Source organism: Temnothorax nylanderi, unplaced genomic scaffold (assembly GCF_030848795.1).
Source record: "Temnothorax nylanderi isolate EJ_2023f unplaced genomic scaffold, tnyl_v1.0 TNYL_tig0224_pilon, whole genome shotgun sequence".
Taxonomy (NCBI): domain Eukaryota; kingdom Metazoa; phylum Arthropoda; class Insecta; order Hymenoptera; family Formicidae; genus Temnothorax; species Temnothorax nylanderi.
The window spans coordinates 1-16,909 of record NW_027249286.1 but is presented as its reverse complement, the minus strand read 5'-3'; the positions used below and the strand labels follow the sequence as shown (position 1 = coordinate 16,909).

The 16,909-nt window shown below is 31.7% G+C and overlaps 3 long non-coding RNA genes across 4 annotated transcripts; 1 reads left to right on the top strand and 2 right to left on the bottom strand.

Moving 5' to 3' along the window:
* The first annotated feature begins 11,448 nt into the window (after positions 1-11,448).
* On the top strand, positions 11,449-11,954 carry LOC139779403 (uncharacterized). Its single transcript, XR_011719887.1, has 2 exons — positions 11,449-11,561; positions 11,673-11,954. It is a non-coding gene; the product is annotated as an uncharacterized lncRNA (long non-coding RNA).
* On the bottom strand, positions 11,605-13,996 carry LOC139779402 (uncharacterized). 2 transcript variants are annotated; one of them, XR_011719886.1, is made up of 5 exons: positions 13,973-13,994; positions 13,675-13,879; positions 12,226-12,386; positions 12,043-12,122; positions 11,605-11,892 (listed from the first exon to the last, which is right to left on the bottom strand). It is a non-coding gene; the product is annotated as an uncharacterized lncRNA (long non-coding RNA). The 2 variants fall into 2 exon arrangements; XR_011719885.1 differs by lacking the exon at positions 13,675-13,879 and having other exon boundaries at positions 11,811-11,892; positions 13,973-13,996.
* A 1,798-nt stretch (positions 13,997-15,794) lies between these two features.
* On the bottom strand, positions 15,795-16,375 carry LOC139779405 (uncharacterized). The gene is made up of 3 exons (XR_011719889.1): positions 16,266-16,375; positions 16,043-16,198; positions 15,795-15,946 (listed from the first exon to the last, which is right to left on the bottom strand). It is a non-coding gene; the product is annotated as an uncharacterized lncRNA (long non-coding RNA).
* Between the last annotated feature and the right edge of the window lie 534 nt (positions 16,376-16,909).

Genomic DNA, 16,909 nt, shown 5'->3' with positions numbered 1-16,909 from the left:
ACTGAAGCATTTTCTGAAGAGTTCCCGACACTAGCTATATTGCAAGATTTTTTTTTATAAATTTATATCGCCCAAGCGTCGCGTACTTATTGTTAGAGAGAATAGAGTGATATGCTGTGTAGAATCTCGTAGTTCCGGTTTATGTAAAATATTTTTCGAATAGTTCTGAACATACTGAAGCATTTTCTGAAAAGCTCCCGGCACCAGCAATATTGTATGATTTTTTTTATAAATTAATACCGCCCGAAAGCCGAGTACTTAAAGAGAATAGAGTGATATGCTGTACGAAATGTCAGAGTTCTGGTTTATGTAAAATATTTTTCGAATAGTTCTGAACATACTGAAACGTTTTCTAAAAAGTTCCCAGCACCAGCAATATTGTATAAATTTTTATTAAATTAATACCGCCCGAAAGCCGAGTACTTAGACAGAATAGAGTGATATGCTGTGCGAAATATTGGAGTTCCGGTTTATCTAAAATATTTGTCGAATAGTTCTGGTCATATTTATGCATTTTCTAAAAAGGTCCCTGCACTAACAATGTTGTATAAATTTTTAATAAATTTATATCGCTCGAGCGCTGCGTACTACTTTCTTTTAATTACTAATACGTCACTTTGATTTACTTCTCAAGCTGAAGAAATAACAAATACATAATGTATTTCAGAAGAGTAAAACTTCTAGCAATTTTCGAAAAATTTTTATTTTTACATTATGTATTTCGGGCGATATAAATTTATTAAAAAATCATACAACATTGCTAGTGTCGGGAACTCTTTAGAAAATGCTTCAGTATGTTTAGAACTATTCGAAAAATATTTTACATAAAACGGAACTCTGACATTTCGTACAGCATATCACTCTATTCTCTTTAAGTACTCGGCTTTCGGGCGGTATTAATTTATAAAAAAATCATACAATATTGCTGGTGCCGGGAACTTTTCAGAAAATGCTTCAGTATGTTCAGAACTATTCGAAAAATATTTTACATAAACCGGAACTACGAGATTCTACACAGCATATCACTCTATTCTCTCTAACAATAAGTACGCGACGCTTGGGCGATATAAATTTATAAAAAAATCTTGCAATATAGCTAGTGTCGGGAACTCTTCAGAAAATGCTTCAGTATGCTCAGAACTATTCAAAAAATATTTTAGATAAACCGGTACTCCGACATTTCGTACAGCATATCACTCTATTCTCTCTAAGTACTCGGCTTTCGGGCGGTATTGATTTATAAAAAAATCATGTAACATTGCTAATGCTGGGAACTTTTTAGAAAATACTTCAGTATGTTCAGAACTATTCGAAAAATGTTTTATATAAACCGGAACTCCGAGATTTCGTCGGTATCTCACTCTATGCTATGGCAAACTAGCAGATAATTTTTTTAACGGATTTTTTTGGCAAAATTACCAGAACTATATAGTATCAGGAACTATAGAACCCGACTGTATGCGAGAAGAACTCTCTTTTATTTTTGATCTGCTAGAAAATGATCTGCTACGGAAAGTTAGCAGATCATTTTTTTGATCGACTGTTTTTTGGGTAAAATCGCCAGAACTATTACTAAAAAGTATCAGATATAGAACTCGACTGTATGCGACAAGAACTCCCTTTTATTTTTGATCTACTGGAAAATGATATGCCAACTTCACCGACATGCCCATGCCCACGACGACGATGCCGACAACAGCAACGGCTCTGACGGCGACTGAGCCGATCGTATTAAACGTAAGTGTGAAAATAATGTGATAATTTCTTATTATTATTAATAATGTTAACACTTTGACGGTCGCACATATCACATGTGACGCATACGTGACGGCGTTCGACAAAGTGTTAATAATGAAATTTATTTACGTATATATATACGAAAATATGTCATTTTACTTAAAATATTTACTTTTTGTTAATGCCTGAAACGTTGAGCTCGTTGGTGCCGTTTACACCGCGATGCGAGGGAGAGGTAGAGGTCGAGGAAGAGGCAGAGGCAGAGGCAGAGACAGAGGCAGTGGCAGTAGTCCAGGAGTCAGGGCTATTAAAAAATAAGAATATTGAAGCTCACGGCGCAAAGCTGGAACTTTTTTTAATCGATTCTTATGATATCCCGTAACAAGTGTGTAAAGTCTCTAAAATCAACTCGGCCCGCTTCGCCTTTTTTTATTGCAAACTATATAAAAAAACGCGTTTCTGTATAGTTTTCTTTAAATAACTCCTTCTGTGTTGGTCAAACGACAAAACTTGAAGAGAAGAAAATTGTTTGGAAGAAAATTTCCTATAAGAATAAGCCTTAAAAAAATTTAAAAAATTTTTTTAATTGCAAAATTGCAAAAAATACGCGAGAAAAGGGCCATTTTTACAGATTCCCGAAAACTGGGTTAAAAATTATCATATTTAAGCGGACATTCATTCAATGATATCTTTTAGTATGCTGAACAAGGCTCGCCTTCAATTTTTATATGGCTGTCTATTAACAAATTATTTATGCAAATCGGGCGCTTGGCTCTCACGTCTAAACGGGTGAACTTATTTTGATGCACTTTATCGGAAATGAAAGGTATAACGATGTCTAGTTTATGAATTTAAAATAAAAAATTTTTTTTTCTAAAATTTGACTATTATTTAAAACAATTTAAATTTCGCATATTAAATATTGTCGTTGTTTATTGGCGTAGAGTAATTCAAATAGCACCATTGGTTTGCGCTTAAAAAATCATGAATTAAAAAAAAAAACGTCCCGATACGACTAATAGAAGCCGAGATAATTGACTTTTACATAATTAATGATTACAGCTAAACTATTTCATATTTTTACTTGAAATTTGGTGTGAAGGTACTGGAGTCCTGGAGTGAGTGCTTTAACGGTGAAATTTTTTTCGCTGCAGTTCAACTGCCAGGTTCGGCGAAAAAAAATGTCGAATACAGCGGTTTTAGAGCGAGAGCGCTGGAGCGGACGCAGCCGCGCGAGCCGCCGCTGCGTCCGCCAAGCTCGCTTAATTAACAATTACTTTTCTCTGCAACAAAAGCACGTATCCAAACGATTTTTTTTTAATCTGTTTGAAATTTTCCGATTTTTATAATTATCACATTATAAATGTCATATTCTCAGTATTAACGGAGATAAACAAGATATATTAGGAAAAATACGTATTAATTAATAACAAATTATTTTTGTGATATTTTATACTGTATTGTATGTTGTATATTGTCAATTGTATGCTGTATTGTATATTGTATATTGTCAATACAGATAGAAAATAGGTTTTCTACACACTTATTTTACTTTATTTTACGTGAATTTTTCCAAAAAATGTGTAGACAACCTATTTTCTATCTGTGTATTGACAATATACAATATACAATACAGTATAAAATATCACAAAAATAATTTGTTAATTAATACGTATTTTTCCTAATATCTTATTTATCTACGTTAATACTGAGAATATGACATTTATAATGTGATAATCATAAAATTCGGAAAATTTCAAGCAAATTTAAAAAAAAATTGTTTGAATACGTGCTTTTGTTGCAGAGAAAAGTAATTGTTAATTAAGCAAGCTTGGCGGACGCAGCGGCGCGGCGGCTCGCGCGGCTGCGTCCGCTCCAGCGCTCTTGCTCTAAAACCGCTGTATTCGACATTTTTTTTCGCCGAACCTGGCAGTCGAATTGCAGCGAAAAAAATTCCACCGTTAAAGCACTCACTCCAGTACCTTCACACCAAATTTCAAGTAAAAATATAAAATAGTTTAGCTGTAATCATTAATTATGTAAAAGTCAATTATCTCGGCTTCTATAATGGTCGTTCTATGGGACGTTTTTTTTTTTGAAATTCATGATTTTTTAAGCGCAAACCAATGGTGCTATTTGCATTACTCTACGCCAATAAACAACGCCGATATTTAATATGCGAAATTTAAATTGTTTTAAATAATAGTAAAATTTTAGAAAAAAAAAATTTTTATTTTAAAATAAACTAGATATCGTTACCTTTTATTTCCGATAAAGTGCATCAAAATAAGTTCACCCGTTCAGACGTGAGAGCCAAGCGCCCGATTTGCATAAATAATTTGTTAATAAGCAGCCATATAAAAATTGTAGGCGAGCCTTTGTGCACACTTGTTCAGCATACTGAAAGGTATCATTGAGTGAATGTCCGCTCAAATATGATAATTTTTAACCCAGTTTTCGGGAACCTGTAAAAATGGCCCCTTTCTCGCGTATTTTTTGCAATTTTGCAATTAAAAAAATTTAAAAAATTTTTTTCAAGGCTTATTCTTATAGGAAATTTCCTTCCGAACAATTTTCCTCTCTTCAAGTTTTGTCGTTTGACCAACACAGAAGGAGTTATTTAAAGAAAACTATACAGAAAAACGCGTTTTTTTTTATATATTTTGCAATAAAAAAAGGCGAAGCGGGCCGAGTTGATTTTAGAGACTTTACACACTTGTTACGGGATATCATAAGAATCGATTAAAAAAAGTTCCAGCTTTGCGCCGTGAACTTCAATATCTAATCCCCTAACTCCCGGACTACAGAGGCAGAGGTAGAGGAAGAGGAAGAGACAGAGGCGGAGCTGGTGAAGAAAAAAATATATCGGGCATCAACATATATTATTACCCAAAATAATCTTCAATAAATAATAAAGTAACGATTAATCGAAAAAAAAAACAGTGGTAATATTATACCTCAAAAAAATCTAAGTAACAAGTGGTAGACCTAATCTTTGTATCTCGAAAAATCTCGAAAAAACCTAAGCAGTAGTATCTTTACCTAAAAAAAACCGAAGTAACAAGTGGTAGACGTAATCTTTGTATCTCGAAAAATCTTGAAAAAACCTAAGCAGTAGTATTTTTATTTAAAAAAAATTATAACTCAAGTGATACACACCTTATTAAAGATGAGTCGCGCTTCAAGTGATCTATTACAATTACAAAAAAGAAATGATATCTCTTTTTAAATTACAGCGCCAATTACAGAGAGAATATACATTGAGAATCTTTGTATTTCGAAAAATCTCGAAAAAAACCTAAGCAGTAGTATTTTTATTTCCAAACATGTTGTTACCTAGAAAAAAACAGTGGTAATATTATACCTCAAAAAAATCTAATTATATATATACCTTAACAAAATTATTATTATATCACGAAATTGCGTTACCAAACTCAATCCAAGTGATATATATTTCAAAAAATTATCTCACAAAATTGTCTCACAAAAATTGTCTCACAAAATTGTCTGATAAAAATTGTCTCACAAAATTGTCTCACAAAAATTGTCTCACAAAATTGTCTCACAAAAATTGTCTCACAAAATTATTAAATTACAAAATTGTTACTTTATTCAATCCAAGTGATATCTACCTCGAAAAAACCTAAATAACAAGTGGTATCTATTTAAAAAAAAAATATGTGAAATCTTTTAATACTGCGCCAATTACAAAGAGAGAATATATATATTATATATATACCTTAACAAAATTATTATTATATCACGAAATTGCGTTACCAAACTCAATCCAAGTGATATATATATTTCAAAAAAATATATGAAATCTTTCTTTAAATTACGCCAACTACAAAGAGAATATATATATTGCTTTGAAAAATAATTGTAGTGCAACTACTCTTAAAAAATAAAACAAAATTGTGTTACCTAACTCAACCCAAGTGGTATGTATCTTTGTATTCCTGAGGATCTTTCTATCAACCCAAGTGGTAGTAGTTTTAATTCTCCTTGATAAAATTATAATATTACAAAGAATCATTTAATCATTTTAATCACAAAGAATTAAAGAGGTAACATTATAAAATAAAAATATTTAATTAAAATAAAATAAATAAATTTTTCTTGTAAAAAACTTGGCGCTGCTTTTTTAAAGTCTATCCAGACAAATTTGCATCGCGCATAAACATAAGCGTAAGAAATTGATTGGTTCAGATATATGTGCAAAAGGAAATAGACCAATCCATCTCTTTATGCATATGCTTATGCACCTATGCAAGTTTGTCTGGATAGACTTTAAAAAAGCAGCGCCAAGTTTTTTACAAGAAAAATTTATTTATTTTCTTTCTTAAGTCTTCTCTTTAATAAGGTGTGTATCACTTGAGTTATAATTTTTTTTAAATAAAAATACTACTGCTTAGGTTTTTTCAAGATTTTTCGAGATACAAAGATTACGTCTACCACTTGTTACTTCGGTTTTTTTTAGGTAAAGATACTACTGCTTAGGTTTTTTCGAGATTTTTCGAGATACAAAGATTAGGTCTACCACTTGTTACTTAGATTTTTTTGAGATATAATATTACCACTGTTTTTTTTTTTCGAGGTAACAACATATACACTACTATGCGTGTACTTGGCGCCTTTTTTTACCTTTTTTTTAAAAAAGGTAATTTTGTACGGATATCACGCCTTTTTGTAGTATTACGCATTTTATAAACAGTATGTACAGGGTGTTATTTCGAGGTATAATACTACCACTTTGTTTTTTTCGAGGTAACAACATAATACATATATACTACTATGCGTGTACTTGGCGCCTTTTTTTTACCTTTTTTTGAAAAAGGTAATTTTGTACGGATATCACGCCTTTTTGTAGTATTACGCATCTTAATCTTAACAGAAAAAAATTACACCTTATAAAGAAATGTGTCTGAAGTTGTTAATATATATAAACATTGTCAGACATTGCTTTTATGTAAAATATGCATCTATATTATGTTGCTTGTATAAATTATTTCTTACCAACTTTTTCCAATCATAATAACTACACACCCAATGTGACGAACTACTATACAATATTTGAATGTGTTTTTTATCTTGTGATACAGATTGAATCGTATCAGGCAATTGCCGTGTTTCTACCGGTCTATAATCGGAACAATTTTGTAAAAGTCGATGGAAATGATCCACATGTATGTCCATCAGCCATTGGCCCTGGACAATTATATTTCTGTCTGTAGGCATTAAAGTAATGTATTTTTTTGTGTGTACAGACATGTTAGTTGTTAAAAATAAGATGTTTTTCTATGACTGCTAATGCAGCTTTTTTAAAACTATAGCCGTAAACAGCCAAAATTTAGCGCTAATAGCAGCCAATGTTTGCCAGCGCTTGTGGCAGCCGTTATATAGCGCCAAAGAGCAGCCGGATTATATATATATATATATATATTTTTTTTTTCCCAGAAGACCTGTAAAAGAAAATATATATTTACATAATACAATTTAATTTAATAGCCCGTTATTTATAGTCAAATCTTATTTCAAGACCATCTTAAGTAATGTCTTAAAATGCTTTGTGATTGACTTATCTTAAGATTGTACTTAAGACGATCATAAAAATGAGATCCGACTACGAATATCAACCAAATGAATAAAGAATGGGGGTATTAGCATCATGACAGAAGTAAAATATATTAAAGGAATTAGTTGCTGGGTCGGTTAAAATAACTCTAAAATTATGTAGGGAAGACCGGGGCTAAGTCGACATTGAGGCAAACTTGACACTAGACTTTTTGCTAATTTAAATCTATCGTAAAAACTTGCCTTTCCTACTGTAAATGCGTCTTTATGTGCTAGTATTATCAACAGGATTTGATGACATTCTGAGTTATGGTGTAATTTTTAGCGCGACATAAGCATTTTTGATGGTGAAAAGTAATTTTTCTGATCTCTCGAAAATTTCTACTCTTTCATCAAGCTTTAATCTTGCAAACCTATATGTAAGTGATTTTCATGGAAAATTTGATGCTCTATATGAATCCGATAATCGTTTTTAGATATTTTCAAAATTTTCATATTTTTGAAGTGACAAAAGTAAAAAACGACGTCCGAGGCAAAGTCAATACCACGCCGTTTCATCGGCTCCCAGTAACAAACGATGCTTGTCATGCAGCCGTATGGCTCATCATGACAAATGTATGCGTACGTCCGATCGTGAGTTTACCTGCATTAATTGTTTTTCAGACATGAGTTTAGATGAAGATAATTGAAAGTTCAACAATTTTTGTTCTCATGATTTCAAATGATTCTAGCTACTTTATTCCGAATTTTTGTACTTTTTAAATACACAATAAACAATGTATTTTTATTTTCAGACAGTAAAAAATAAGTTCCAAATCAAATTGTGTCGATCAGACAAAGTGTTGAGTTTGCCCCGGCGGGGTGTCGAGTTTGCCCCGGCATTTTTCAATTCGAAAATTTGTCTTTGCGTCATTTTTCCTTTCCTGGCGGCAAAACAGAGCGACGTACAGCAAAACTTTCTGAATCAATTTTGTACCTGAAGGAACACTCTTTAAATATATACCATTAAATTTGCCTAAAAATTTTAATTAAATATTAAAAATTACCTTTGAAAAAATAGTGTCGAGTTAACCCCGGTCTCCCCTACTTTTAAAATTTTCAAATTTTTTAAAATACTTTAAAGTAGAGAAAATCGAGGGTAGTTTCCGAACGAACGGTAAGGATACAAAATCTAAAACTTTATATTTTCACAAATTATCCCGAGTGTACAAGTAGTGATTGATTCTACTAATAAAACTTTATATTTTTACAGTACAAATTATTCCCAAACGCAAGTACAAATAGTGATTGATTCTGCTCGTAAAAAACCCAGGTAGCACATAATATTAGTTATACGTTTTTTGAACGTATATATAGTTAGTTTCATAACCGTAAAGAACCATTAAGAAACGTTTGAACAAAATGTGTTTAAAATATGATTTAAATCATGATTTAAGAAACGTATTTTTTACGTTTCTACAGTTAAAAATATTTATTAAATTTTTTCTTTCAAAATTATAATTTGCTTTATTTATATATAATAGGGTAAATATGCATTTTTAAAAAAGGTAATTTTGTATAGATATCACGCCTTTTTGTAGTATTACGCATTTTATAAACAGTATGTACAGGATGTTATTTCGAGGTATAATACTACCACTTTGTTTTTTTCGAGGTAACAACATAATACATATATACTACTATGCGTGTACTTGGCGCATTTTTTTGAAAAAGGTAATTTTGTACGAATATCACGCTTTTTTGTAGTGTTTTTAAAAACACATAAATTATGGAACATTATAAGACAAAAACCAATTCGCTGTCTGTATTTGAACTGGTACTTTACTCTTGTACGTATGGAGTACTCACGTTCAGCTCGGCGAAAGAGAATAAGCATGGAAATCTCATTGTGCATATTTTAAAAGCATATAAATTGTGGAACATTTTAAGACTAAAACCAATTTGCTATCTGTATTTGAATTGGTACTTTACTCTTGTATGTATAGGGTGCTTACGTTTGGGTCGGCTGAAGGGGATGAGCACAGAAATCTCATTGTGCATATTTTAAAAGCATATAAATTGTGGAACATTTTAAGACTAAAATCAATTCGCTATCTATATTTGAACTGGTACTTTACTCTTGTACGTATAGGGTATTCACGTTCAGGTCGACAAAAGGGAATAAGCACGGAAATCTCATTGTGCATATTTTAAAAGCATATAAATTGTGAAACATTTTAAAACTAAAACCAATTTGCTATTTGTATTTGAATTGATACTTTACTCTTGTATGTATAGGGTGCTTACGTTTGAGTCGGCTGAAGGGGATGAGCACAGAAATCTCATTGTACATATTTTAAAAGCATATAAATTGTGGAACATTTTAAGACTAAAATCAATTCGCTATCTATATTTGAACTGGTACTTTACTCTTGTACGTATGGGGTATTCACGTTCAGGTCGACAAAAGGGAATAAGCACGGAAATCTCATTGTGCATATTTTAAAAGCATATAAATTGTGAAACATTTTAAAACTAAAACCAATTTGCTATTTGTATTTGAATTGATACTTTACTCTTGTATGTATAGGGTGCTTACGTTTGAGTCGGCTGAAGGGGATGAGCACAGAAATCTCATTGTGCATATTTTAAAAGCATATAAATTGTGGAACATTTTAAGACTAAAACCAATTTGCTATTTGTATTTGAATTGATACTTTACTCTTGTATGTATAGGGTGCTTACGTTTGAGTTGGCTGAAGGGGATGAGCACAGAAATCTCATTGTGCATATTTTAAAAGCATATAAATTATGGAACATTTTAAGACTAAAACCAATTCGCTATCTGTATTTGAACTGGTACTTTACTCTTATATGTATAGGGTGCTTACGTTTAGGTCGGCTGAAGGGGATGAGCACAGAAATTTCATTGTGCATATTTTAAAAGCATATAAATTGTGGAACATTTTAAGACTAAAACCAATTTGCTATCTATATTTGAATTAGTACTTTACTCTTGTATGTATAGGGTGCTTACATTTGGATCGGCTGAAAGGGATGAGCACAGAAATCTCATTATGCATAATTTAAAAGCATATAATATGTTAAACATTTTAAAACTAAAATCAATTCGCTATCTGTATTTAAACTGGTTCTTTACTCTTGTACGTATGGGGTATTCACGTTCAGGTCGGCGAAAGGGAATAAGCACGGAAATCTCATTGTGCATATTTTAAAAGCACATAAATTATGGAACATTTTATGACTGAAACCAATTCGCTATCTGTATTTGAACTGGTACTTTACTTTTATACGTATGGGATACGCACGTTCGAGTTGGCCAAAGGCCAACGTGTTTTTATTTTTCCGCTACGTGTCCTACGAGCGGAGATATTGCGACGCAAAGTCGAAATGCGAAAATTTTATATTAAGATATTTCTACTAACGTCGACGTCTCTCAATATATCTCAATATATATATATATATCAGAGAAATGTAACTTTCACTTTTTCGACATTGGCGATACTATAGTATCGCCAGTTTCGATATCGCGCTCGCATTGTTATCGATCGATCTAGTAGGTAAATTAATAAGCGAAGATATTACGACGTAAAGTCCAAACAAATGTAAAAATTTTATTTATTAAGATACTTCTTCGTAAGATACGTCGGTCTCTCAATATATGACACTAGACATTACAGACGCGCGCGCTTCGCGCGCGCCATTTAGCTTTAACATTATGCTATTACTATTACACTATTCCCTAATAGCCAAATGCTAGCAGAATGCCGACAGTATGCCAGCAGATCCGAGCATGACCATCGAGCAGATTCCTGTCCCCTGCGTCCTCATTAAGCTTATTTTCTAGCAGCACGATCTGCTGCCCACAATGTAATCGCAGAAACGCGGCAGAAATCGTGCACAACATGCAGTCACAATGTGATAGTAAAAATGTAGCAAGAATTGGACATGAGCCATATGAGCTAATAACAGCAGAAACACAGCAGAAATGGTGCATGGCCTGCTGTCACAATATGATGGCAAAAATTAATATAGCTAGAAGAGAACATAGCTCACTATAACGTACTGGTTATTTATATATAATTTATTCTCTCCTATTACCATAAATAATATTCAGTGGAAAGAATTGTTATTAATGACAGTAATTATACTATCAATTCAAAAGTATGCCACATTATAAGAGTGGACTCCACAATACAACTGATACAAGTTGTGCAGTACCGTAATTTATACCGAAGATAATAGACAAGGTAATATGTTTATCGAAATTAATAAATATCTTCTCGTTATATATAAATTTAATTCATATTATATGTATTTAATTCATAAAATTTCTTATACAATATACATATTATTTACAGTTCAAAGACCAAGAGGCAGAGCCACGGGGATACGGCGGCAAGAAGAAAGATTTATGGCCTTTCTGTACAGACTTTCATCACCATACTATCATTGGGGCATTAGACGAGGCAGAGGCAGAGGCAGACAGTATAGATAGATAAGATTCCATATACCCATTATATTATATACTTCCATTATATTATATATATACTTCCATTATATTATGTACTCTTATATACCCTGAAATAATCATTTCTTTTTGTAAAATAAAAAAACAATAAAAACATGTAATATTGATCAGATTATTGTCTACTCCATCTTTCATGCATGCATGCGTACAACGTCTGCATGTGCAATGTACGCATAAATGAGAAATAATATATTACTAGCCAGATATATCTTGCTGCGGGACGGTCTTTTCTTTCCCTCGACGTATTAGTATGTCGGTGTAAAACATGTTGAAGTCAAGTCTAATTCAAACATAAATAATTTAGAAATTAATTAGTATCTAATTTTATATCAATTGTGTGAGAAAAAAAGGATGCATAAAAATTATATAAATAAAATTCTTACCGACATAACACATTAAGTAATTTCTCATTGTTATTATCACAACCCAAATCACAAATTCGATCTAGAAGTCGTGTCAATACTTTAGTAAATCTTTCGTCTAATGATACGATTGTTTCTTCGAAACTTCCTGTTCCATCTTTCGCCGTAGAACTGTTCTCAATCTATGAAAAAATACAGTCAATTAATATATTATAAGCGTGTACATGTATGTTACATAAATTAAAATTAAAAAGCATTTTTTTCAAGTAACAGAAATGTGATACATAATGAAGTCTTATTTAAATTATGATATATAATAATGCAGCGATAAACTATTATCACCATGCCTTTTATGATTAACTATACAAGTATAATGATTTTCTTCTTTTGAAACTAATATAAATAATGATATGTAATATTATAATTCTAGAGGATAATTTATACTTTTATAATAACACTTAAATATATTTTTTAGATATGTAAATTTTTAACTTATGATTAGGTATTTGTTATTATTTGACCAAGTAATAAAATAGCAAATGTTTAATGTTGCATTGTACAAAACGCATGTTGTAAAAATACATAAAAAATAGCTTGCTAATAATACGTATTTTCAAAATCATATTTAAAATATATATAAATAAAAATTGCAATTTTTACAATACATATGGATATCTTCTATGAATACACCGTAAATACATATTACAAGAAAAATTTATTTATTTTATTTTAATTAAATATTTTTATTTTATAATGTTACCTCTTTAATTCTTTGTGATTAAAATGATTAAATAATTCTTTGTAATATTATAATTTTATCAAGGAGAATTAAAACTACTACCACTTGGGTTGATAGAAAGATCCTCAGGAATACAAAGATACATACCACTTGGGTTGAGTTAGGTAACACAATTTTGTTTTATTTTTTAAGAGTAGTTGCACTACAATTATTTTTCAAAGCAATATATATATTCTCTTTGTAGTTGGCGTAATTTAAAGAACATGGGTACAATGTATAATCAACGGACATCATGTATGTCATCAGGTGCGTTCAGCAGAAAACAATGTCAAGTTAATATTTATCTCCTCTCTTTCAAAAGACTAACCACGAACTACAAACTTCATATTAAACATTATTACAATTTATTTGTATTTTTAATTCGAGTCAAATGTGCGCCTGCATCTATCGCACGTCATTTTACTGCTTACCACAGACAATTGGTATTATAAACGTGCCATAAAAAAATGACTACTGGTCAATATATTTCGACACATAAAATATTATGATATTGTAAGATTATAATTTATAATATAATACATAGACGCTAGTCATATAAACATCAAACCATTTCATTACTTGATACGAAAAAAATGCCACTTTGATCTGCCAATTCAATCAGCCCAATTAATTGCTACGTTTTCTTCTTGGCACTAATCAACATATTTCTCTTTTGACTATTTCTCATTTACCTCACAGATTTACATTTCGCTCACTTCATAATTATCAATATCCTAAAATTTAGAAGCAAAGTCCTTTTAACTGTATCTTAACATCACGGATTGATATTCTCAAGTTTTGAATATCTCGTTACAACATGTGTCAAATGTATCAACGCTGTAACATAATTCTAAAGATTCCAATTTGCCGGTGTACTGTAACGATTTCATATACTTTCTGAAATATTGAAGTGAGATTCAACGTTTTAATATGCAAGAAAAATTTATATTCTGCCGATAAAATAACACATAATTTATTATAATTATTTACCTAAAGGTACATATATCTTGCTGGCAATTCCTCTAACGTTGTAGTATCAACGACAGTGCCAATATTCGAAATACTCGATATCGTACGTTACAACTATATTCAGTCTCGCCATGGACGATTGCCGAAACCTATGTTTATAAGAAATTGTGCAAACAAATCCATATCTCCATATTCCAGCATATAACATATCCTACAATTAAGTATATTTCACAATCAATTGTGATTTAGAAATTGAATATAAAAAAAATGGTTGTACCAACAATATTACCTAAGTAAATTATCCTTCATAGTTGGTATTCTGATCAGACTCTTTCGTCGCTAAAACGTCTCTGTAAAGCTTTGAGACAATTCGGTATACCTGGCATTAGATTTGTAGCCATTCTTTCCATAAATCCATACGCAATTTATCGTATTCAACGAGAACAGTTTACCCAGCTCGTTAACAGCAGCGTTAATATCGGGTCTGTTAGTTGGTTGCAGTTCGATATCGTAATGTATGCTTTTCTTCGTTATACAATTCATACACCAGCTTGCACGGATTTCATTAGAGCAGATACTCATCTTTCTCCAATCCGTACGTACGTAGAAATATGCTCGGACGTAAATCTCAAATATGTGGATTTAATTTTCTGAAAGTAAAAGCCATAGAGTCAATATTTTTTTACAACATAGACACGTACTTTACACAGAGATTACCGTACGTCTAACATTCCTTCTTCGAATTTAGTGGAATTCTGTGCCGCCAGCTGAGCATACTCGTAACATTCTTTCGCGGCAGCAACGCGATCAGCAACCCGGAGGTGTATGATTTACCGACATAGTACAATGCTGCAGTACCATAATAGAATCCATCTGAATCTGTCATCCGTTGTATACATTTCTTGAATATCTTTGAGCAACGTGGTATTTTTCGGATAAAGCGACCATGCAGTATTTTTCGATGCAGTAGAATTATTCCCCATACTTGTGTCACTTCATCTTTAATAGCTAATGTGCATATGAGATGTGCCTCCAAATTAAGTACGGGTGCGATGTCAAGCCACTTGCCGTATGTTCTTAAATTCAACTCAGGTGCTAGTAACGAGAATTAATAAAATGTGAAATTAAGTTAAGTATCATCCAAGTGCTGGCCATAAATTTATTTCTGAAATATATTTACTAATGATTTTCCAAATATCGACTTTAAGCAAGAACGGAAGTCTCCATTGGGCTATCGGCGGCAACGTACTATGTCCAGGATTAAGCTGTATCCACTCATCGGTGTTCCATTGGTGTAGGAAGCTGTCATGATTGATAGGTATGATTATAAATTCAAAATTAATATATGCGAAATTATTATAATTTACCCGCGCTCCGAGTGTAATTTTGCAAGAAGCAAAGATAATTTCTCTTTTCCATATTTTTGTCTCCTATGAGATCCATTAGTATAATAAACACTTCATAGTGGTAAAATGTAATCTGGAAATTAAATGTAAAATTCACATTATAAGAAACTATACTATCCAACATTTTTATAGCTTACATGTCCCATAACGTAGAGAGTACATCGCTTCAACATGGATTTATCTTCCATTTGCGCAACAACTCCATTACATTTCTTTCTTAATTCATCGATTCATCTTTACAGATAAGTAACTCTATAATATATTACTCGATTATTAAATTGGTGTTCAATATCATACGAAAATGATCTACGTATAAAAATATGTAAATATCCAAATATTAAATTAATTGTCACAAATACATAGTATTTTCTTATATCATTTGCCTTATTCACGCTTGTATTCGAAACGGTTATCGTTGGATTCCACGTTTTTAGTAATATTGTAAATAATTCAAAAGGCAATCATTGAAATTAAATCCGAAGCTACAACAATAATCTTTTAATAAAGGAATCACGTTCTCTTTATTAGGTACTGTTTATGATCTGCTGTAAAATTTTTCTTTTGCTCGAAGCACTATTTGTTAAAACTTCTGTAAACTGTATTAAAAATATATACATTGACACATATGTATAACAAGATTTGCGTTTAATATAAAAATAGACTCAATGATAATGCATGAGCGTACCTTTAGAAGTTATTGAATAACGTGACAGTCGTTGTGCCCAAATATGCAATAGCTTGTAACTCTCAAACGTTTGTGTCAATGATCGATTTTGCCCCAAGCGCGAATATTCATATCCCAAAGTTGAGATTGTACAATGCTGAATGATCGGTCTGAAATCTACAAAATAAATCTTTACACATTATTATCGAAAATTAATTATCGAAAAATAGATTTATTTTCTTACGATGTAGAAACGGTGGAAAGCCAACTGCACGCCTCTTGTTCTGATAACATAAAGAGAACCGATAGCCCTAATTGCAAATCGAATGATCGTCCGGTTGCATAACTTTCTCAATAAATTCATCAAAAGCTGTGATATATAAATTTCATTTCCGTTAATATCTCTTCGTTTCTTTCAGACGTGCTAAGATACATGAATAAAACGTTTTGAAAATTTGCAGTAAAGTATAATAAGTTAAAATCTAAGATAAACTCAACCCAAAGAGATAATTATATTCCTCAATGATGGAGAAAAAACAGTCTCTGATTAGCGACGATCGTTTCCTCCATGCGAGTAAATAAGACAGATCCATGTTATGCACAACAATCTAGGTAACCTGTGTAAACACTCGCGTAAACGTAGTTATATATAGGATAGATAATTATATTATTAAACAATTACCTTGAATTAATCGTCGCGTCGCGTAAAGAGTCATCATCCGTATATCATACGTTTACGCGAGCGTACTTTTGTAGTAACTTACGAATAATTCCTTCGCGTAAACGGGAGATAACTTACGATATTTACCTCCGCGTAAACGAGTAAAATTATCGTAAGTTACTATCACATCACGGTCGTTCTCGCTCCGACGACACTACGTTCTCTCA